This window comes from Gracilinanus agilis, chromosome 4, assembly GCF_016433145.1.
Source record: "Gracilinanus agilis isolate LMUSP501 chromosome 4, AgileGrace, whole genome shotgun sequence".
In the NCBI taxonomy this organism is placed as follows: domain Eukaryota; kingdom Metazoa; phylum Chordata; class Mammalia; order Didelphimorphia; family Didelphidae; genus Gracilinanus; species Gracilinanus agilis.
This window is the reverse complement of record NC_058133.1, coordinates 466,959,156-466,982,305: the sequence shown is the minus strand read 5'-3', so window position 1 is coordinate 466,982,305 and position 23,150 is coordinate 466,959,156. Positions and strand designations below refer to the sequence as shown.

General features: G+C 37.8%; 1 pseudogene; it reads left to right on the top strand.

Annotated features, from left to right (window-relative positions):
* The window catches only part of LOC123246728, a 116,591-nt pseudogene extending 93,649 nt beyond the window's left edge, over positions 1-22,942 (top strand).
* The last annotated feature ends 208 nt before the right edge of the window (positions 22,943-23,150 follow it).

Below are 23,150 nucleotides of genomic sequence, written 5' to 3'. Positions count from 1 at the left end.
CTTCCCAGTCTCTCTAACACTGATTTCTTTTGACATTTATCATTGGATGTAAGGCATTTGGATGGCCTCTCATTTTGAATATAAGGAAATCAAGGTTCAGAGGGTTTTTCCTAAGATAAGACAGATAACAAATGAGAAGCGGCATGAACCATGAAAATCCTGTTGCCTCTTAAGTCAGAAGACCTGAGTTCTAATCTTCCCTCTTTCCTTGAACATATTGCTTAACCTCTTTGGGTTTTAGTTCTCTTATCTATAAACCAAGGGGCCAGATTATAGAGCACCTAAAAGTTATGAGCCTTTGATCCTTTGAAACTTACCTAGTATTTGAAGTGTCTCCCAACCCTTGGTCTAGTGTTCTATCCCATAGTTGGTTCATGGGTCCTTGTAACATATGGCCTTGACTGACTTTTATCCAGAAAAAAAAAGCCACATAAAGGCTTCCTCATGATCCCCACTCACTGTTTAGAGACTGAGCTAGAATATACCATTCAGAAACATCTATGAGTGGTATCGGAGAGTTCTTAAAATGTCAGGGAGTTCTTAAGACAACTTCCAAAAGTACTGTGCAAATTCATCTGTGGTGTGGAGTCAGGTTCTCATGAAAGAGACAGTTCTGAATCAGAGCAGACGCACAACCACATCAAGGAGAAAAAAGACATTTAGACAGATGGGATACTACTCTGGGGAGCAATTACCACGTAGCCAGCCATGTGGCCTAAGATGCCGAGTCTCCCAGTTTGAGCAGCGAGGAAGAAAAAGGCTGGAAGGTGAGCTGAACCAGGCGGTGATGGATAGAATGTCAGATAGATGAACATCTGGGGAGGTTTAATAAGGAGGAAATGGAGACCTCCCACACAGTAGCACCTTTATGAGCTTTGATTACACACAGAGGTATAGAGAATAATAACAGCCGGTCACATTGCTACATAATCACCCTGCCCTACTTCATAAAATCAAGCTTCCTTTAAATCTTTCCCTCTTCCGTGTTTAAAAAGCCAAATGTTGCATGAAGTAGGTGGATGTGACAGAGGAAACCAGTGGATCCCATTGTGTTTCTTCAGTAAATTGGCTCTAGCTAGGAACATTTCCATCTAAATACTGCCCTCCTTCTTACCCCTATTTGACTTACTTCAGTTCTATTTAATTCAAAGGAATTAAATTCAGCAAATATTTCCTTAGCCCTTACTGTGACTAATGTGCTATAATAGTTGCTAGAGAAGCAAAGATGAAATAAGACCTAATCTCTGCCCTCAAAGGGCTTCAAGTCTAGCAGAGGAGATAAAACATGTTCACAGAGAGCAAGATAAAACAAAGATGGGGTTTTAAGTACTGGGAAAGTGGGAAGAGTTAATTCTACTTGGGTTCACTTTCTCTCAAGACAGTTGAATATTAAGAAGATTCCCCCTCCTCACCCCCAACACTAAGGCTGTTAAGAAAACAGATTGAAAAACTGAGCAAAAGCTCATGAGAATGACCTGTCCAATTTTACTTGTATTTTTAGGAGCACAGGAAAATATACTGAGGACATGGCTTCTAGAACTTTAGCCTTAGCAATGAGAAGGCAGAGAAAACAGGGGAGAGAGAGAGAGAGAGAGAGAGAGAGAGAGAGAGAGAGAGAGAGAGAGAGAGAGAGAGAGAGAGAGTTTTGCAGTCATAAGGTTCTAGTAGTTGAGATTAGGTTAATGGTCCTAGTCAATAGTTGTATGACATATTTTTTTAGCAGGGCTCAGCAACTGAGAAAGCAGATTGAACTGGACAACCCCAGGGTCAATTCTGTGAAAAGAACAAAGCGAGGCCAGAATCAAGGTAATGAACTAGAATAATAGGTTGAGATGGAAGGATGAAGATTAATTGCAAAAGGATAAGGAAAGAAGAGGGAACTGGAAGAATAGGAAGATTGTGCTCTGAGAGGAATTTCAGAGATCTGGATCCTGAAGGCAGCATAATTATGAGACCATCCCTATGGATAGCTACTGTGAAATAAAGATGTAAGTCATAGGTATTGAGGGAATTGAAAAAACTAGGCAGTTTTAAAAAAATCTATCTATCTATCTATCCATCTAACTAAATGGCTCCAAGTTCAATGGCATGGTTTGGATTGTAGAGGAAGATTTAGCCACATACTTGAATTCCTGGAAGCTGGTAGATGATTACAAGACTTTTAATTGAACAACATATAAAAATGGAAGTAATGTAAAAGGGAAGATGCTGAGTAATGGTGGCAAAATATTTAATGGGGAAATAGCCTTGAGAATAGAAAGAGTTCACTTCCTCTTCCTCTTCCTAGCCCCATGTATAAAAGAATGAGCTTGAGAAAAAGATCACCAAGTATGGGACAAGATAGTCAGGGAATCCTTTTTAACTCCCCAGAGAGAGATATAATCACATTTTTGTAAATGTAATATGAGAAAAGTGAAATGAAGAGAATCAGAAAGAAAGGAGTTTGTTTACTCATGAAGGGATTCCAGCAAGCCCAATGGATCTGGAAGAATGAGGGGAATAGGTCTATGGTGGGGCAGGACTGAACTGGATAGAGATTAAAATGCAGAAGAGATAGGAGTGGAGGAAAAGATTCTTACCACAGCAGATGCCATCCCCAGATCGCAATGATGAGAGGAGAATGGGATCAGGAGGAAGAGACAAGAGATAGAAATGTAACAATATGGAGATAGACAGAAAGGCAAAGAGAGAGAGAAAGAGACATAGAGAAAGGAGGAGCATTTCTCTTCTTTTGGAGACTACCTTGCTTGGCAGGAGAGGCTCCTCATTGAAGAGCAAACCTCCTACCCTTGGCTTATCTTTTCCTCTCTTCTTTTCTCTCATCTTTCCATTCTTCTCTTTTCCTAAAATCAAATAGTGATGATGCCCGAGGAGGAGGGAGCTGCGGTTAGGTGGGGAAAGGCGAGAAAATGTAAACATACTGATTCAATTATTTTACAGTGGTTGTGTTTACATGAGGCCAGCTTCATTCTGGAAACAAATGGAAAGATTCACTCACTTTTCTTAGTATTTTGTACAAGATGGAGACAACCATCCAGATGTTTGGCCCACATACTCAGATGGCAATCATCCAGACGTTTTGGTGTTGTGTAGATGAGGTCAGCATCATACTTCCTTTACAATCACGCATTTCCAATGTCCTTCTTCTTCTTCTTCTTCTTCTTCTTCTTCTTATTATTATTATTATTATAAAAATCTGCCACTTCCACAATTAATGTTTACAAATCATAAATAACTATGGCATATGAAGAAATAAGTATGGTAAACAGGTTTCAAAATTTGTGGCAGTTATTATGGCATTTCATGAGGGAACTAGCCTCTGTCAATGCCTCCCTGGTTACCAACTCTAACCCCTTTGAAGGTAGATATGATTGGCACATAGTAACAGCCTAATCAATGTTTACTGAATGAATGAATGAGTGAGTGCATGAATGAAAGGCCAATTTCACTTAACAATGTGATGCTATAGCCAAGAAAGCTAATATAATCCTTGAAAGCATTAAGAGAAGCATTGAGTTCAAGGAAATGATAATTCCAGCTTACTCAGATTTTGCTAGCCCAACTGGAATACTGGGTTCACTTCTATCAACTTTAAGGAAGGATATTGACAAATAAAAGGATAATTAGAGGAGGGTAAGCAATTTGGGGAGTAATAGTTAAGTATAGATAAGAAATTGAGGAAAAACAGATTTTTGGTGTGATGTAAAACAAAATTTCCTAACCACCACATGATGAGCTCAAGAGAGAAACAGGCTATTTAAGGAGATGGTAGGATTCCCATCACTGAAGGCCTGAAGGTAGAAGTTGACCATGAATATTTCACTTGAAGAAACATTTGAGTACTTACTGTATGCCAAGGACTCCTAGTTCTTGCCCTGAAGGAGTTTTTATGTAAGGGAATCACAACCAGGAACATATTGGACTAGGTGTCTCCTAAAATCCTTTCTGGCTTAGAGATGCTGTGATTCCATAAAAATATATTCTTTAAAGGGTTTTGGCATGATAATCCTAACTATGTTACTACAACTAAACTTTATTTCTATCATGATCAGGACACTTAAAAAAGAAGACAGTGAATTAGAGAGCTAGAAATCATCTTATAATCTACCCCTGCCCTTTTTTGGACTTATAAGGGAACTGGGTAAACTGATTTTTCTAAACCCAGAGAGCTAATTGTTGACAAAGCTGAATCTGGAACATGTCACCAAAGGAGAGGCATTATTGTCCAGTACTTTCTTTTCATGGTAACTTCATGTGAGGCCATGTGGTTCAGTGGAAAGCTCTGTAGATCTGGAATCAAAGGTCCTGGAGTAGGAGCTTGGCTCTGCTCTTTATTATCTCTCTGAACTGGGCTAAGTCATTCACATCACTGGCCTTCAGTTTCCTCATCTGTGAAATGAGGGGATTGGACTAGATGGTCTCTATGGTCCTGTGAACTTCCAGTGTGTTCTAACATTTCCCAAAGCAGCTCTACGGTAGCAGTTAGAGAGATGGTATGTTGACTCTTAACTGTGCAGATGTGGTGTTGACTTTACAAGATGAAAGCTGGACTGATTTATGGCACTTTGGGAGCCATCACTTTGAATTTCCTGGTTTCTATGTCTGTCAGATCTATGCAGTACTGACTCCCACAGGCAAAGTAATCCAGTAGCCTTGGACTATCTGGTGAGAGGCAGGAATGTGAAATGTTGGGAAATTTGTACAAGACTGACTTCGACCATGACAAGGCAAGCAATGAAAAACTCACAATGATAACAATTCAATAAACATTTGGCGAAGATGATGACAGACAGCATGGTATAATAATAATAACAATGTTGGTGAGTTGTTTTCCAGTCATGTCTGACTTTGACCCTATTTAGAGTTTTCTTGACAAAGATACTGGAGTGGCTTGTCATTTCCTTTCTAAACCCATTTAACAGATAAGGAAATTGAGGCAAATGGCTGGCATTAAGTGACTTGCCCAGGGACATAGCTATTAAGTGTCTATAATAATAATATATATATTATTATATAATATATCATATAATATATATAATAATATATAATATATTATATTATATATATATAATATATATAATATATACATATATAATAATCATAATTATATAGACCTTAAGACTTAAAAAGCCCTTTACCTATGTTATCTCATTTTATCTCACAACAATTGAATGAAGTTGATATTATTACCTTCATTTTATAAATGAGGAAACTAAGGCTGAGAGAGGTTCAGGGATTCATCTAGGGTCACACACCAGCTAATAAGTAACTCTATATTATAAGGTGGGATTTGAACCCAGTCCTCCTGGCCCCAAGTTCATTTTTTCTATCCATAATATCATTTAGCTGCCTCATGACATTGTGGACAGCAAGTCAGCCTTAAAGTCAGGAAGAGCTGAATTCAGGTCCTACCACTGATACATAAGTTATATTGTTAGGGAACAAAATGGTTTTACTTCTCAAGTGAATCAGTAACTCTCTAAGACGATAAATTATAGAGAAATCACTGAAAGCACAGGTTTGGATGCCCATACTTCACAATAACTCACATTCAGAGAATACTTGAATGTTTGCAAAGCATATTGGATGCAGCGTCTTTTGTGGTTCAATCATTTCAGCCATGTCCTACTGTTTGTAACTCATTTGGAGTTTTGTTGACAATGATAATATAGTGGTTTGCCATTTCTTCTTCTAGCTCATTTTACAGATGAGGAAACTGAGGCAAGCAGGGTTAAGTGATTTGCCTGAGATCATATAGCTAGTAAATGTCTGAGGCCAGATTTGAACTCAGGTCTTCCTGACTCCAGGTCTGGTGCTTCATTTGCTATGCCAATTAGCTGCCCTATAGATCATCTTACCTGTGCCACATTATTATCTCCACCTCTACAGAAAAGGAAACTGATATTCATAGAAGCCAAGTGAGTTGCTCTGGGCCACTCACTTATTAAATATTTAGGTAGGATTAAAATTCAGGTCAGTCACTTAAACCATAATACTGCTACTTGATCCAAGGTCCATCCTTGGATTCAAGGTATATAAAGACCAAAAAAAGAAAGAAAGAAAGAAAAAGAAAAAGAAAAAAAGGAGGGAGAGAAAGAGAGAGAGAGAGAGAGAGAGAGAGAGAGAGAGAGAGAGAGAGAGAGAGAGAGAGAGAGAGAATCCAGGGGCTGTCAGATCCATGGAGGAAATGGTGTTTGCTTAGATAGTTAGTAAAATGACATTACAGAAAAGTCTATGCCTTATGGTGATGTTTAAATAGAATCTAGGTAGAAAAGAACCCTAAATTTGGAGACAGGGTATTGGAGGGAAAATCTCTGGCTCTGCTGCTCACTACTCGTGTGACTTAGGGAAATAATTTTCCCTCACTGGATCTTCATTTTCTTAATGGTAAAATGAAGGCATTGGACTAAGTAGAATACCTTCCAGTAGGAGAGCTTTGGTCCAATGTGGCTCTAATAGGATTTAGAGAGGAGAGAGTTCTTAGAAGTTAGCTAGTCTAACCTGAGCCCTCATTTTAAAGATAAAGAAACAGACCCAGAGACAGGAAATGTCTCTCAGTAATTTCATTGGGTTATGTATCTCTTCTTAAAGCTCTTTTTCTTGTTTCTATGAGGAACAGTCAGTGTTCCACTGGTCCATTTTTCAATGTCAGGAGAAATTGTAGAAGACCTTCAGCATTTTGGGTGGACCTCTTGTGGCAAACTCTTTGAAGAACGTGGGCAAAAGCCATACTGGATGAGCATTCATGGTGGGATTATACATCAATATCATTGAAAGGAATTTACCTCCTGCTCCTCCTCCTCCTCTTCCTCATCTTCTTCCTCTTCCTCCTCCTCTTCTTCTTCCTCCTCCCCTCTTCCTTTCCCTCCTCTTCCTCCTCCTCCTACTCCTATAGCACCTGGTATTTCCAGCTAGTTTACCATCCAAATAACTAATTAGGCCTGACCCTCCCTAGCTTCCAAGATTAGATGAATTCAGGCACATTCAAGATCAGGGATCGGCAGACTTTTTGGCCGTGAGAGCCATAAACGCCACATTTTTTAAATTTAATTTTGTGAGAGCCGTACAGTGCTCACAGTGCCGCTCCTGTAACAGTGCCTGGAAAAAAAAATGGACTTTATGGCTCCTGCAGAAAGAACCATATCTGGCCCTCAAAAGAGCCAGGTATGGCTCGAGAGCCATATGTTACCAACCCCTGTTCAAGATGCTATGGTCATAGACTGGAAGGAACTTCTTAATTGAAAAGAAAAGCACAAATACTTATATAATGCCTTCCATGTGCCAGAGCCTGACACAAAGTGTATTTTTAAAACCTTTATCTTCCATCTTAGAATCATTATTGAGTATTGGTTCTAAGGCAGAAGAATGATAAAGGCTAGGCAATGGGAGTTAAGTGACTTGCCCAGGGTCATACAGCTAGAAAGTGTCTAAGTCTGACTTGAACCGAGGACCTCCCATATCTAGGTAGCACTAAGAGTTTTACAAATATTTTATGTGATTCTCACAACAACCTTATGAGGTAGGTGCTGTTATTATGCTCATTTTATAGGAGTAAACTGAGGCTGACAGATTAAGTGACATTGTTAGGGTCATGCAGTTAGTAAATGTATGGGGAAGGATCTGAAATCTTTCCCTAATTCTAGATCCAGGTCTCTATCTGTCACTTTTTCTACTGATGAGATCAGAGATCCATTTGAATATTTTGGGGAAAGATGTCAGTGTTGAACCCTCTTCTTTGAGAGTTTTGAGAGAGGAGTCACTCATTTGCAAAGATCCGTTTTCAATAAAATTGCTTCTTTAATCCTCACAGTAATCTTCTCCCTCCCTAAAATGTCTTGCATTCATTTTTCATACATTCTGCATATACTAAAAATTAAAACACTTTCTTTTATTTTTTCAATTACATATAGAAACAATTCTTTACAATTATTTTCTGACATCTTGCAATTCAGATCATCTCCCTACCTTCCTCCACCACCCCTGGTAAATGGTCTGTTATAGGTTATACTAGTGCTTTCATGCAATAACTATTTCCATATTTTCCATGCCTTAACAGAAGACACATATCAAATACTGCATATACTTTTTTGTGTACATGTTGGGTTTTTTGCAACATCAATCAGTAAGCATTTACTAAGCGCCAACTATGTGCCATGCACTATACTAGGTACTAAGCATACAATACAAAAGTAAACAGTCTTTTCCCTTAAGAAACTTACATTCTATTGGAATCCTTGATTCCCTTTCTAGACTCAGTTCAAGCACCACTTTCTTCAGGAAGATTTTTCTGGACTCTGAGAAATGATTTCAGGAGAGGATGAGGTTAAGAGGAGGCTCATTGGGGAAAAAACCCACTTCTTTTTAAACTTCTGAGGTCTCGCAATTTGCACCTTCTGAGATTTCTTACTCTGAGGGAGCTCAGGGAACATTTCAGAAAAGATCAACCATAGAGGTTGTACTCATGTTGGAAGGCTAGCAAGCAGCCATAGGAAATTCTTAAAATTCAGTGAAAAATGCTTTTGGCTTCAGAAAATCATCAGACATCCTGACTTCTGGCCAAGAACATAAAACAAGATGGAAACCAAAAAACTAGGGTGAATTACATGATTTGCTCTAAACAAAATGTTATTTTTATTTTATAGAACCACAAACTAAACCCAAAGTATTGATTGCTTCATCGTTGGTTTTGTTTTAATATTTTGCATAAGTTCAATGAGTTGCATAAGTTCATATGAGTTCAAATCTAAATACAACCCATACATAAATTCCTTTTAAAATTATTACCATAATTGCAATCTTTAGAAGAAACATCAATAAAGACATCAAATAAAACATGAGAAAATTCTCCAACCCTTATCCTACAATTTGAACTTTTCTTTTGACCAGCTACAGAAAAGTCTACACCACATATTATAATAAAATTAAATGCATTTTACAGAGTTTTCCTCTATCCATTCCAAATCAGTTTTCATACTCAGAAAACTACTACTAGAATAACAGGCGTTTAGAGATAGGAGGAAGCTAAATGGTCATCTAGTCCAAAACCGATCCCTTGAAAAATCCTCCCTTCATGACACACCCAACAAGGGATCATCCAGACTCTAACTGAAGACCCTCAATGAGGGGGTCCAACCCCATCCATCCATCCATCCATCCATCCATCCATCCATCCATCCATCAGTCCAGTCAGTCAGTTAGCAAGGATTTATTTTATCTTAAACCCTTAAACCCTTACCTTCTGTCTTAGAATCAATAATATGTATTGGTTCCAAGCAGAAGAAAGGTAAGGGCTAGGCAATTGGAGTTCAGAGACTTGCCCAGTGTCATGTAGATAAGAAGAGTGTGAGGTCAAATTTGAACCCAGGCCCTCTTATCTCTAGGCCTGGTTCTCTATCTACTGAGTCACCTTGCTGCCTTTAATGGGAATTTATTAAATACATTATGTTGCAAGTGTTGTGCTAAGTTCTGGGAATACAAAAAAAGACAAAAAAAGATCCCTGCTTATAGTCTTATGTTGATCTTATATTCCAATGGGAGAGACAGTATGTAAAGAAATATTTTCACATAAGATATATTTAGGGTGAATGGGAGATAATCTCAGAAGAAGGCTGCCTGGGGATGTCAAGAGTAGGGGGCAGATAGAGAAAGGTCTCCTGAAGAAGGAGAGCTTTAGTCTGAGTCTTTTTTTTTTAAATTAAGTTTATTTGTTTGATTAATTAATTTAGAATATTTTTCCATGGTTATATGATTTATGTTCTTACTCTCCCCTCCTCCCATCTCTCTCAGGGAGTCAATGAGCAATTCCACTGAATTTTACATGCTATTCATCAAGATCTATTTCCATATTATCAATATTTGCAATAGAGTGATCGTTTAGAACAGTGATGGGCAAACTTTTTAAAGATGGGGCCAAAGGAAAGGAAATGCTCATCTGTCAGTCTATTTCTAAGGCAATTCTTTCGAAGTTTCATTGTATTGTATCCTACTCATTATATTCGTCAGATTAGAAATAATGTCATGAGGCTGGATAGAACATTTCAGGGGGCAGCATCTGGCCCGTGGGCTGTAGTTTGCCCATCATTGGTTTAGAGTCTACATCCCCAATCATATCCCCATCGAACTATGTGATAAAGTAGTTGTTTTTCTTCTTCTAATTTTGGTTGCATTAATTTTGTTTATACAAACCTTTTAATTTAATGTAATAAAAATTATTCATTTTACATTTTTTAATATTCTCTATCTCTCTTTCCTTTCTCATAGATCTGACAGGTATACTATTCTATGTCCACCTAAATTACTTATAGTTTCCTTCTTTATATTTAAGTCTTTCACCCATTCTGAATTTATCTTGATATAGGGTGTGAGATGTTGATCTAAACCTAATCTCTCCCATACTGTTTTCTGATTTTCCCAGCATTTCCTGTCAAATAGTGGGTTTTTGTCCCAATAGCTGGGATCTTTGGGTTTATCATACACTATCTAGCTGAGGTCATTTACCCCAAGTCTATTCCATTGATCCTCTATTCTGTCTCTTAGCCAGTACCATATTGTTTTGGTGACCACTGCTTCATAGTACAGTTTAAGATCTGTTACTGCTAGGTCTCCATCACTCACATTATTTTTCAATATTTCCTTTGATATTCTTGATCTTTTGTTATTCCAAATGAACTTTGTTATAATTTTTTTCTAATTCAGTAAAAAAGTTTCTTGGTAGTTTGATAGGTATGGCAATGAATAAGTAAATTAATTTGGACAGGATTGCCATTTTTATTATGTTACCTTGTCCTACCCATGAGCAATTAATGTTTTTCCAATTGTTTAGATCTAGTTTTAATTGTGTGGAAAGTGTTTTGTAGTGTGTTCATATAATTCCTGTGTTTGTCTTGGCAAATAAATTCCTAAATATTTTATATTGTCTAGGGGGATTTTAAATGAAATTTCTCTTTCTAACTCTTGCTGCTGAGATGTGTTAGAGACATATAGAAATGCTGGTGATTTATGTGGGTTTATTTTGTATTCCGCAACTTAGCTAAAGTTGTTGATTATTTCTATTAGCTCTTTAGTTGATTCTTTAGGATTCTTTAAGTAGACCACCATATTATCTGCAAAGAGTGAGAGTTTTGTCTCCTCATTACATACTTTAATCTCTTCAATTCCTTTTTCTTCTCTAATTGCTATTGCTAGTGTTTCTAGTACATTTAAATGGAGTTCTCCTTAGTCGGTGATTTATCAGATCATTAGTAAAAAATTTAAAACTTATTCACTCTCACCCCCCAAGTAGCACCTAGCTACCAAGCTAGGGGAGGGATTATTAATACTTATTATTATCATCATCACATAATAATTTCTAGAAATATTCCTTCTCCCTTCTAGATTGAGCTCTATAACAAAGAACCTCAATTCAGCAAGATCAATTGTCATAGTTGCCAAATTGCAGTATTCTTTCCCATTAGTTTGGTGTATCTTAGCCATAAAGAGAGAACTATTTTATTATCATCATCATCATCATCATTAGCTTTCCACATTGTAATTTCTTAATAAATGCCTTTTCATTCATTCCTTTCTTCACTCCTCTGTTCTCTAAGGCTTCTTGTTCCTGGGTTTTCCCCCCTTACTTTGTACACAATTCTTTTTGGTTCTGCTTATTTTACTCTGCATATGTTCATCAAATCTTTGCATTCTTTATTGAATTCCTTGTTTTTTTATTTATTGTTGCAAAATCATATTCCATTGATTTCCATCTTTTTATACTAGAATTTTCTAGTCATTAACCAGCTAATGATGGACTTCCACTTTGTTTCTAGTTCTTTGCTATTGCAGAGTGTTACCCTGAATATTTTAGTATATATTGGACCTTTGTTTCTACATTTGACTTCCTTGTCATAGGACCTCTGGTTTATTTTTTTTAACAACTGAACTGGAACAAAACTGGAACATTGAGATATTCTCCAAACCAAATCTGAGTCAAGCATTTGGTTCAGGGCTCCATTTTGGAGGCATATTATATATTTATACTAGAAAGAATATTGAATGCAGAATCAAAAAACTTGTGTTTTGAGTCCTGGTCCCTACCATTTCCAAAATTTGTGACTATGGGCAAATCATTTCCTCTCATTAAGTCTCAGCTTCCTGAGGGATGTTGATTAAATGATATCTAAACTTAGGTCAGCTAGGTGGCTTAGTAGTTAGAGAGTCAGGCCTGGAGTCAGGAGGAAGTGAATTCAAATCTGACCTCAGACATTTTCTGGCTGTGTGACCATGGGAAAGTCATTTAACCTCAGTTATCTAGCTCTTACCACTCTTCTACCTTAGAACCTATATTTGAAGGTAAGGGGGTTTTTAAAAAACAATATATAAACTTTCTAACAGTCTTGGCATTCTCTGATTCTGTGGTTTTTAGCATGGGCACTGCCACTTTCTAAACCATTTAACCAAAAGTACACCCAACTGCCTCTTCTTAAGCAGATGTTGGCCTAACCTGTCTAAGACTCAGTTTCCTCACTTGTAAAATGTAGACAAAAATACCTACCCTGACTTACATTTTATTGAGAAGGTCAGATGAAATAATATATATGAAATTATTTTGTAATTATAAGAGGCTACATACATGTAAAGTATAGCCAGAAGAGAGCTATCCTTTCTTCTTCAGGTTTAATATCTTTTATCATACATCACAGTATTCATTCTCTTGTTACCTTAGGCAAATTAAGTGACATTCCCCAGGAGCCAGGTCAGATACCAATGTTTCTAGGAGATTCCATGTTTGTAGGCTCCATGATGGACTGGAGTAATACAGTCTAGTGCCAGCCCAAATTGGGCAAAGAGGATAGTTCTTTTTTCCACAGGGGTTCTCTACAGCATCCTCTACTAAACTTTCAAAAATACATAATATATATATGTATGTATATATATATATATATATATAAATATGTATATGTAATAAAGCATGGTTATTTATAAAAGGGTTTTTATTGTAGTTTGCATTTGAAAAGCTTTGGGAGAATAATGAGGATTGCACGTGAGCACACACACACACACACACACACAGATACACATATAGACCTCCCTTCCATTCCTTTTCTGATCCAGAAACAAACTCTGAATCTCTTTCTCCCCTATTCCTTTCTGAGTCTTTTGCTTGTATGGGGCTCTATCCTCTCCCGAGAATTTGTGTGGGGGTGGTTCTTCTCCTCAAACAGATGTTGGGGAGTTGTTTGACAGCAAGCAGGGTATAGCTGGGCCCTGCTATGGGGGACACCAACTCCAGTAGCCACCCACCACCATCTCTTGTGGAATAGGAAGAGTCCTAATGACCCTGGGACCCAGAACTTTATTTTTGCAGCTGTCAAATGATGTTGCCAGTGAGGTTCCTAGGGAACAAGAGTATTTCCTGAGCTAGTGTTTATGATTTGAATGATAATGGAAGAAAAGGAAAACAGATTGAATATCTGGAAGAGATAATGACTTCTTGGAGAGAAAGATGGTTTTTTTGCCAAAGCTGGCCTGCATCCCTTTCTCCCCACAAGAGAATCAGCACACTTTAGCCCAATGAGAAATACTCCTTCTAGTGTCCATGATGTTTCCCTGCATGCATTGCCATCATCTGAATTTCCTTCCTCTGCCTTTGTCAATTTTTTACCAAGTATGTGATATTGGTGATGGCTGTGCTGGAGAGAGCTGAGGGGGTGACTGGAGTGTGTATGTCTGTATAACATAGAATGCAGTTGGAAGTGCCAGATATCATAGGTACATATTTGGCTAGATTTACATCAATAGGCCAAATCACTGTGATTTTATTGGTGAGAGAACTCCCTCCTCCAACTTTGCAACTTAATTCAGTCTATAAATCTTGGGGAGTTTCCCAACTCTTAGAGGGGTTGTCATTTGTTTATGGTTACAGCGCTAGTAAAATGTTGGAGACATGATTTGAACCCATGTCGTCCTGACTCTAAGCTCAACACTCCTTTCACTAACACATGCAACCTCTCTAAAGCTATGCTTAGAATTGGGTGAATTGCCCTTGGTCATGCATTTTTGTCCCATTTCTGGGTTTCTGGCATCAATAAATATTTGAGATTCATATTTATACAATTAGTCTTCAGCATTCTGCAAAGTGGGATTGCCCATTTCCCTATTCTGGGGTAAATCAGTGCAAACTATCCTCCCTCCCAAAATCTATTCTCTTACTAAAAAAATTTTTTTCATCCAAGGGACATTAGATTAAAATGAACATTAAGGATAGTCTTGAATCAGAAACTAAGTCAGAAAAGAAAGGATTGAAAAGCATCTAGAATAGGGGATTCAGATCCCAACTATGCCACCTATGTGACCTGGGACAAGTAACATAATCTTCCTGAGCCTCAGCTTTCTCACTGTAAAATGAGAAGATTATTATGGTCCCTTGCATCTCAAAATCTGAGTCTACTCTGAGTTTCAATTTCTTAAGTCCCTTCTAGTTGGCAGGCACTGGACTTGGAGTCAGGAAGACTTAAATTCAAATCCTGCCTCAGACACTTTCTAGCAGTGTGACTTAGTGGGCCACTTAATTTTCTCATCTCTACAATGAAAGAATTGGCTTGATAGACACTAAGGTCCTTTCCAACTCTGAATCAACGATCCTATGATCCTACTTTCTTATTTCTTTAATTGAAATCACCCTAATTCATTTCTCCCTTATGTTACCAGCCCTGGCTAAGTGAATTAAAGGAACACCCCAATAAAGCTTTCCCATTGCATTCTTATTCCTTGCTACAGAGAAATCTCTTGTGGCTTTTTATAATGAACACAGTAGTTGGTGTTTAAGTTATTCATCCTTTAAAAACAGACCTCAAATTGAAAAATCTTAGGACTCTGCTTGTCACTTCTCTCAACCAACAAAAGTGGCCATCATATGTACCCATTAGTCACTGTTTAGCCATGATTGGCAGTGGTTCTAAAAGGTGTTTGATGTGACAGGAAACTCACAGGAATACCCAGGAGAAGCCGAAAGGTGGAATTTTATAAAAGATACTGTTCACCTGGATCAAAATTATTTTCAAGTTACAACAGGGACAGATATAGACCCGTCTATCAGAGAACAATATTAATGAAAACAGAGATAGAGAAGCACTGGCCACCCACACAAAGGAAAGAATAAGCCTGAAAGGAAGCCCTTATTCAGCTTCCCATCACACATGTTGAAATCCCTGATGCCTTATAACACTTGAAAATGTTATAGTACATTCCAGGGTCAGGGATCTCTCCCAGTGGAGACTTAGACAAACAACCAAGTTCCTTGGGTGAGGTTCATCACTACACTCTCTTCCTACCATATGGTTTCAGCTGCCTAAAGAGCAAGCCTTCTACCCTCCTTACCGAGGTGGAATGACCTCTCCTACCATTTTAACCTCTTCTCTACCAGCTTCTCACTTGGTGCTTTTCCCAATAAAGTAAAACTCAACATCTTGAATCTGAATTAAGATGAGAGCTTCAAAATGGGATCAGGAGAAGAAACAAGTACTTAAGCTGAAAGGGACGAGATGAAGTAAAATAAGCAACACAGGGTTTAGATACTTCAGGAACATCTTTGTTGATGTTGGATGAACAGGGGTAGAATAAGTGCTGGGAGGTTGTGTTGGAGCCAGCTCCTACTGGCTTGGAAAGTTTCAGTCTAAGCATTTACACTTCAGAAGTCAGCAAACACCACAAATCAGGGCTTGATTTACTTTTTGTTTATGGCAAGACTTAATAAAGTATGGATAAAATGTTAATAATATAGATTAAGCTTAAAAGTATATCATATCTTTTCAGAGAGCTCATTGTGAAATATTTACCAGCATATCCCTGACTATTTTAATTTTCAAAGGGATGGGGCTCTTTCTGAAGAGAGTTGACCAGTTGTCTTCCTAGCTCTCTAGTGTTTAGAAGATGTCAGTATGCCATCTTAGTTCTACCTCTAAATATGACCTTGGACATGCTATTTAATCATGCTGGTTTTAGTCTCTTTACCTATAAAATATCATTGGACTCAATGATTTCAAAGGTCCATTCAAACTCTGACTCCATATATAAGGCTCTTTAAGATGTACTGAAATATAACTCAAGGGGCTATACCTAATTTAGTTTCAAACAATGCATTGTATAAGGTGAAAGTGTGCTTGAATTTAAGTCAGAAGGAATCTAGGCTCAAATTCTTCCTTTTACACCTACTAGCTATGCAGCATTGAGTAAATCTGAACCTTAGTTTACTCATCTGCAAAAATGGAATAATTGTAAGGATCAAATAATTATGCAAAATTCTTTAAAGCGTTATATGTCAGCTATTATTATTAACCAGATTCATAGATATTGAATATTCAGATTTGGAAGATTGATGAAACACAAGAGATGATCAATCTATTATCTATACGTGGACTATATTACCTATACTATATAGATAATATGTATGTATGTATCTATCTACAGAAAGAGATTATTATTTTTACATCTGTAACACCAGTCTCAATAGACTCTTCTACAGAAGTTTTAGATAATGTTACTTAAAATAATTTTGGGTAGTAAGAATTTAATTCACATCCTGAAAAGACTATGAATAGTGAAGATATGAGAGAAACTTTGAGAAGACAAAAAGAAGATGAAGAGACTTCCTTTTTGGCAAGAATTATTTTAATCCTTATCCTGCAAAGAAGATGAAGTGAATTCTTGATGAGAGACTAATTGGCATCTTGAGTGAACTGAATTGTGGGATGGTTATTCTAGGAATGAGGAACAATTACCTACATTTGTAGTAATAGAGGTAATTCAAGCTGTGGTCTTTTTCATAGATAAAACACTGAAAAGAACTATTTATGTCTTTGTGGTATCCTTTGCTTATTGTTAATAAATTATATAGCCAGGAACTTTGATGTTTTTTAATCCTAGGAGATTAGGAGTATGTATATGAGTAGATATACACACACCTATACACATGTATACATACACACATATGTATACATACATACATATGTACATGTATATGCCCTCATGAGGATGAGTATGTATATATATATATATTTACATACACACATAACACATATATGTACACAAGTATGTGTATGTAAGAGAGAGAAATGAAGAATTCTCTACTTGTTGGAAAAGAAGTTTCTCCAGCTTATTGTTTTAATATTTAATAAGCTAACATTGAGGCTCAGAGATAATTGATTAATTAATGAGAGAGGTTGCAATTTTAATAACTAATAAAGAAATATCTAAACATTGCCAGGAGGAGGAGACTGAGGCTCAGAGAGACTAATTAGGGTGAGACATGCCTTTCTCATAAAACCAAAAAGAATTTCAGGCTTTAGAAAATCAGGAGGGGCCTCAGATAGCTTTTGGTTTTGATAAAAGAGAAAATGCTAAATTATTTCTGAAGTGTGAAGATGATATTGGAAAATGGGGACACTAATACACTGTTAGTGGAACTGTGAACTAATTCAATCATTTTGGAGAGCAATTTGGAATTACATCCAGAGATGCTTATGTAGGTGAAGGTACTACCTGGCACAGAAAATGAAGCTGAGGCCAAGAGAAGGAAGTGACTTACCTATGATCATATAGCTATTAAACAGTCGAATTGACAGCCTGGTATAATAGCCAAAAAGACTCTCTTGAAGAAAGAAGATTTTTTTAAAAATTGTATTTAAAAAGAAAGATTGTCAGGATTTGACATAATATGCCCTCTCCACATTGAAAATCATTTCTCCCCATCCTCCAGCACTTTCTCCTTTTATTTTCGAAAACCCTGACTTTGGGGAAGATAGATATAAGAAGTATCAGATCCAGAGCTACCTTGCTGTAGGAGGGATATCACAGTTGTATCAATGAAATATGTTAATTTGACAATTATCTCTTGAGTCTGTTCAATGGGTAAGAGCCTCTCTGCCAAAATCCTCCTCCAGTGTCTTCCAGAAGTATAAAGGTAACCTTGGGTCTATATCAGCAGAACATAAACTCTTATGGGTCTTCTCAAACTAGAAATACTGAGCATGGGTCAGTGATAGATAGATATTGTTTAAGGAGCAGTCTATGTTTGTGCCATATGATGATTCTTAAATATGTTTTCACTTAAGTTGTAGTTGGCTTACAATAATGGGTTCATAGATTTAGAGCAAGCAGGGACCTGGGTAGCCAGCAAACACCCCCTCTCTATTTTATAGATGAGAAATATGAGATTTGGAGAGTTGAAATGATATGCCCAGTCACACAGTTACTAAGTGACAGAAGTGAATGGGATTTAAACTCAGGTCTTCAGGGCAACTAAGTGGCTAAGTGGCTAGGGAGGCAGCCCTGGAGATGGGAAGTCCTGTGTTCAAATCTTCCTCATGTACTTCCTAGTTGTGTGACCCTGGGCAAGTCACTTAACCACATTTCCCTACATTTTCTTGTCTGTCTGCCTTGGAAATGATACTTAATATTGATTCTAAGACAAAGGTAAGATTTTAAAGAAGTTAAAAAAAAAAACTCATCTTCCTGAATCCAAGTCTGGTATAATAGGATCTTGTTTTATGCAAACTCAATTCATACAAATTCAGGTATATATGATTAGCAATTGAAAAAATGAAGGCAGGAAAAATATGTAAAATTTAAAAAAGTATATACCAAACCCAGTCTCATTGCAATTTGCCCTATCATGCTCATTCTGAGAAGCATTAGTGTGAGTCCTTACATTGTTTTGTGCCAAACATTAGCTCTCCCATCAGTCTTTGTACTGAGTTCTCACTTGTAAAAAGTACTATCCTCAACAGAGCAGGGCTTGTCTTTGTTTCATTAACACTATTTAGTTAGTATAAAAGTAGTGCTGCTGGTAGCTCTGATAAGCCTAAGAAGAGTCATAGGGTACCTATGTATGCTCATATAAGAAATACTTGTTAAATAATGAGGTTTGCTATTATACATGATTTTCATCTTACAGGAAGGGTCTTGAAATGTAGCAGTTGCACAAAACAGGGTCCTACTGTACTCTTCCCACTCTTTCCAAAACAGTCTTAAAATCCTGAAATGCTAAGACTAATATATTGGTTCTCATTTGGTTCTTAAACTTGAATTCTAGACATCTGTCTCTGTGGGAAGATATGAATAATTGTTGCTTAGGATGAAAGGGCACACTGGCTTGTAATTGTATTGTTGTTGAAAGTACCCACATAGAGGAGTGCAGAGATCCAAAGAAGGATTGAAGTGTGTCTTGGGGACTGTTAACAGACACTCACTTTTGCTTATAATAAGAAACAAAGCCCTGAAGCTTCTACATCTCTCCAAAATCAAATACAAGAAATGCCACTTTCTCTCTAGATTCTTTAAAACTACTGAGGACTCAGTGACAACTCTTTCATGAACTGAAACTAGATTAAACACAAACATTTATATACATAAACACAGATAGATACACACAAACCCTCATTGAAATGATTCATTAAAATGGAATAAATTTATAGATTTAAGGAGGGACGCCAAAGAGTGCCAAAAGGGAAGAAACAAAAAATACATTTGGCTAATGTGTTTATATGGAGAGAGATGGTGCCTTCTAAAAGAAATAGAGATGTTCTGAAGGGGTTCTCTGAACGATCACTCTCTCACATAGACATTTTAAAACATTTTAATTTTAATTATGATTTAACAGGCATAACCAAGCAAAGTAATTTCAATGTATTAGTAAGAATAAAAAAGAAGATCATACCCCAAACCTGGAGCTGTTATCAGCTTTTTAAATATATGTATTTAATATGCTATTTATATTATTTAATAGAATATAAATATGTATTTAGTCATTAAATATATACATATATAATACATACATATATACATACACACATATATATGCATAGATATAGATATAGAAATAGATAGAGATAGAGATAGATAGAGATAGAGATAGAGATACAGGTATCCCCTCTTGTAGCAAGGGGTATTATGCATGGGGCTTAAAGGGAGGTAAGGATAGAAATCTCAAGCAACACCTCTACACATTTTTCTCCAGAGAAGACATTGATTCCTACAAGATGGTGAAGATGGAGATTGAGGTCAGAGAGTGGCCACCACTCTGCTCTCCTCAGGGAAATGCTAGAATTATATCCACCTGCTCCTTTAAAATATTATTAATCTAGGGATGGGTTGGCGAACCTATGGCACAGTTGCCAGAGGGTGCTGCTCCCCTCCCCTTCTCCATCATACCTGAGGACATTTCTCATATCACCCACTACTCTGCCCAGCAACCCAACGAGAGTGCTTCCTTCTTCCCCTGTCTGGAGTAAGGGGAACCTCACATGTAGCATGAAGGTTCTCTGAAAGGTTTTCTATCACTAGGGGATGTAGTTTTCAGGCTTAAGCTAAACTCTTTATTACTATTTTTTAATGTGCAAGGATTTATATCCAAGACTTGAATTCTTTCCCTCTAATTACCAGTTTCACAATGAATACACATAGCAAATAGCAAAGAAACTCAGTTATCCAACTTGATAGCAGAGCAGAAATCAAAGGAAATATACACAGGAAAATATATACCAACAATTCAGATTGAAGGAACATTGGGACTGAAGTGTCTCAGTTCAACCAAGAGATGTTAGAGAGAGAGAGAGAGAGAGAGAGAGAGAGAGAGAGAGAGAGAGAGAGAGAGAGAGAGAGAAACAGACAGAGATACAGAGACAGAGAGAGACAGAAATGGAGACAGAGACAAACAGAAACAGAGAGACAGAGACAGAAACAGAGACAAAGACAGAGACAGAGAGGGAGAGAAAGAGAGGCAATCTCTTAGATCTTATCCAAGGGGAAGATTCCCAAGAATTAAAATGTGGCATACTGGAGATAGGGATGTAATGGAAACAGCTATCTCCTCTCATGTTAGCTTTTTCCCTGAGTTTTCTTCTGTAACAGTGTGGACTGAATTTTGCAAAGGAGACCAGGCAATTGGAGTTGAAGCTGGCCTCAGGAGGTTTCATTTGGGAGGGGCCAGTGAAGGAGGGAGTTTGGTGAAAATTCTGAAGATTCTAAACTGCCAACGGCCAACTGCCAAAGACTATTGAGAGGACATTCAAGTCTCGGGTGGGCTTGGGGTGGGTGGTTGTGGATTGCTGGGAGGTTCTGGTCAGGAATTTAGCTCTTCTGAACCCAAAATTCAGGGGCAATCTGGAGATTTCAAAAGCAAAACCTTTCTACTGACTTCATTGCCAATGAAGAAGAAACTGAAAGAGTTGTGCTCCATAATTAGAGTTAGTGCCCGGATTATGGAGAGAGGGGGCATTTGGGGAACCCTTTCTTGATCCCTCTTATACCCCTTCCTTGCAGTTATTCCCCTGTTTGTTAGATAGTGTTAAGGAAAGGATATTGTGAGGGGAGGGAGAGTGAGTTTCTGAGTCAAAGCTACAGAAGAAGCCAGAACTGCTCTCTTGTTGTGGGGTTCATAGTTGATAGAGAAGTTGTCTGTACCCTGTACCCTCCTTCCTCAAAAATCCTCCAACATCCCTTACCCTGTTATCCTGAATTCCCTCATCCTTATAATAAATCTTTATTAGTTTATTAGCGGTAGTTTGGGACGGTTACTTTGAGGGGAGGAAGACTGATCTTGTGGCTGAGGGGAAGATGAATACCAAACACCATCTTGAAGGGCAAAGCTACTAGAACTTAGGAGTGGGGAGGCTTGTCTCCATAGTGCTGGCACTGTGGGTGAGCTCTGGGCTTTCGTCATCGGCTGGAACTTGATTCTCTCCTACATCATTGGTACCTCAAGTGTAGCAAGAGCATGGAGTGCCACATTTGATGAACTCATAAGCAAACCCATTGGAGATTTCTCCCGAATGCATAAGTCTCTGGATACTCCTGGGCTTGCTCAATACCCAGGCATATTTTCTGTAATTATCATTCTAATTCTAACAGCGCTTTTTAACTTTCGGCGTGAAAGAATCAGCCATGGTTAACAAAGTTTTCATTTGTATCAATGCTCTTGTCCTGGGCTTTGTAATGGTGTCAGGCTTTGTAAAAGGATCCATCAATAACTGGCAGCTAAAAGAGGATATACCTGACAATATCTGTTTGAACAATGAAAAGTTTAGTAACAGCTCCATTGGTGCTGGTGGGTTTATGCCCTTTGGATTCACTGGCGTCCTATCAGGGACAGCCACTTGCTCTATGCTTTTGTGGGATTTGATTGCATTGCAACCACAGGTGAAGAAGTAAAGAATCCCCAGAAAGCTATCCCTGTGGGAATTGTGGTATCCCTCTTGATCTGCTTTGTGGTCTACCTTGGGGTATCCACCACTCTTACACTCATGAAGCCTTACTTCTGCCTGGATGTGAATAGTCCATTGCCTGATACATTTAAGCATGTAGGCTGGGAAGGGGCAAAGTATGTTTTATCTGTTGGCTCCCTCTGTGCTCTTTCTACCAGTCTTCTAGGTTCTATGTTTCTAATGCCTCGAGTCATTTATGCAATGGCTAAAGATGGACTCCTGTTTAAATTTTTAGCCAAAGTCAGTGAAAGGACCAAAACTCCAATGATAGCACCAATAAGTTTTGGTGCCATTGCTGCTGTGATGGCCTTTCTTTTGACCTGAAAGACTTGGTTGACTTAATGTCCATTGGAACCCTCCTGGCATATTTTTTGGTGGCAGCTTATGTGTTGGTCTTACGGTACCAACCAGAGAAGCCTAACTTGATATACCAGATGGCCAGAAGAACAGATGAACAGTTTGATCTTATGGATCAATATGATGTAATGAGCACCAGTGATTCTCAAACAGGCTTTTTTTGGCAGAAAAGGAGAAATGTACAAAGAGCCATATTATGTCCAAAAAACAAAGAGCCTTCTAAACTCTCAGGATTTATTGTGAATGTCTCAACCACCCTCATAGGGATTCATATTATCATTTTCTGCGTTGTCACTGTCCTTGCTAAAAAGGAACTTGAACAGGGGAATGACTGCAAGGAAGGGGTATAAGAGGATCAAGAAAGGGTCCCCCAAGTGCCCTCTCCCTCCATAGTCTGGGCACTAACTCCAATTATGGAGCACAACTCTTTTGGTTTCTTCTTCATTGGCAATGAAGTCAGTAGAAAGGTTTTGCTGTTAAAATCTCCAATTGTCCCTGAATTTTGGGTTCAGAAGAATTAAATTCCTGACTAGAACCTGTCACCACCCACAACCATCC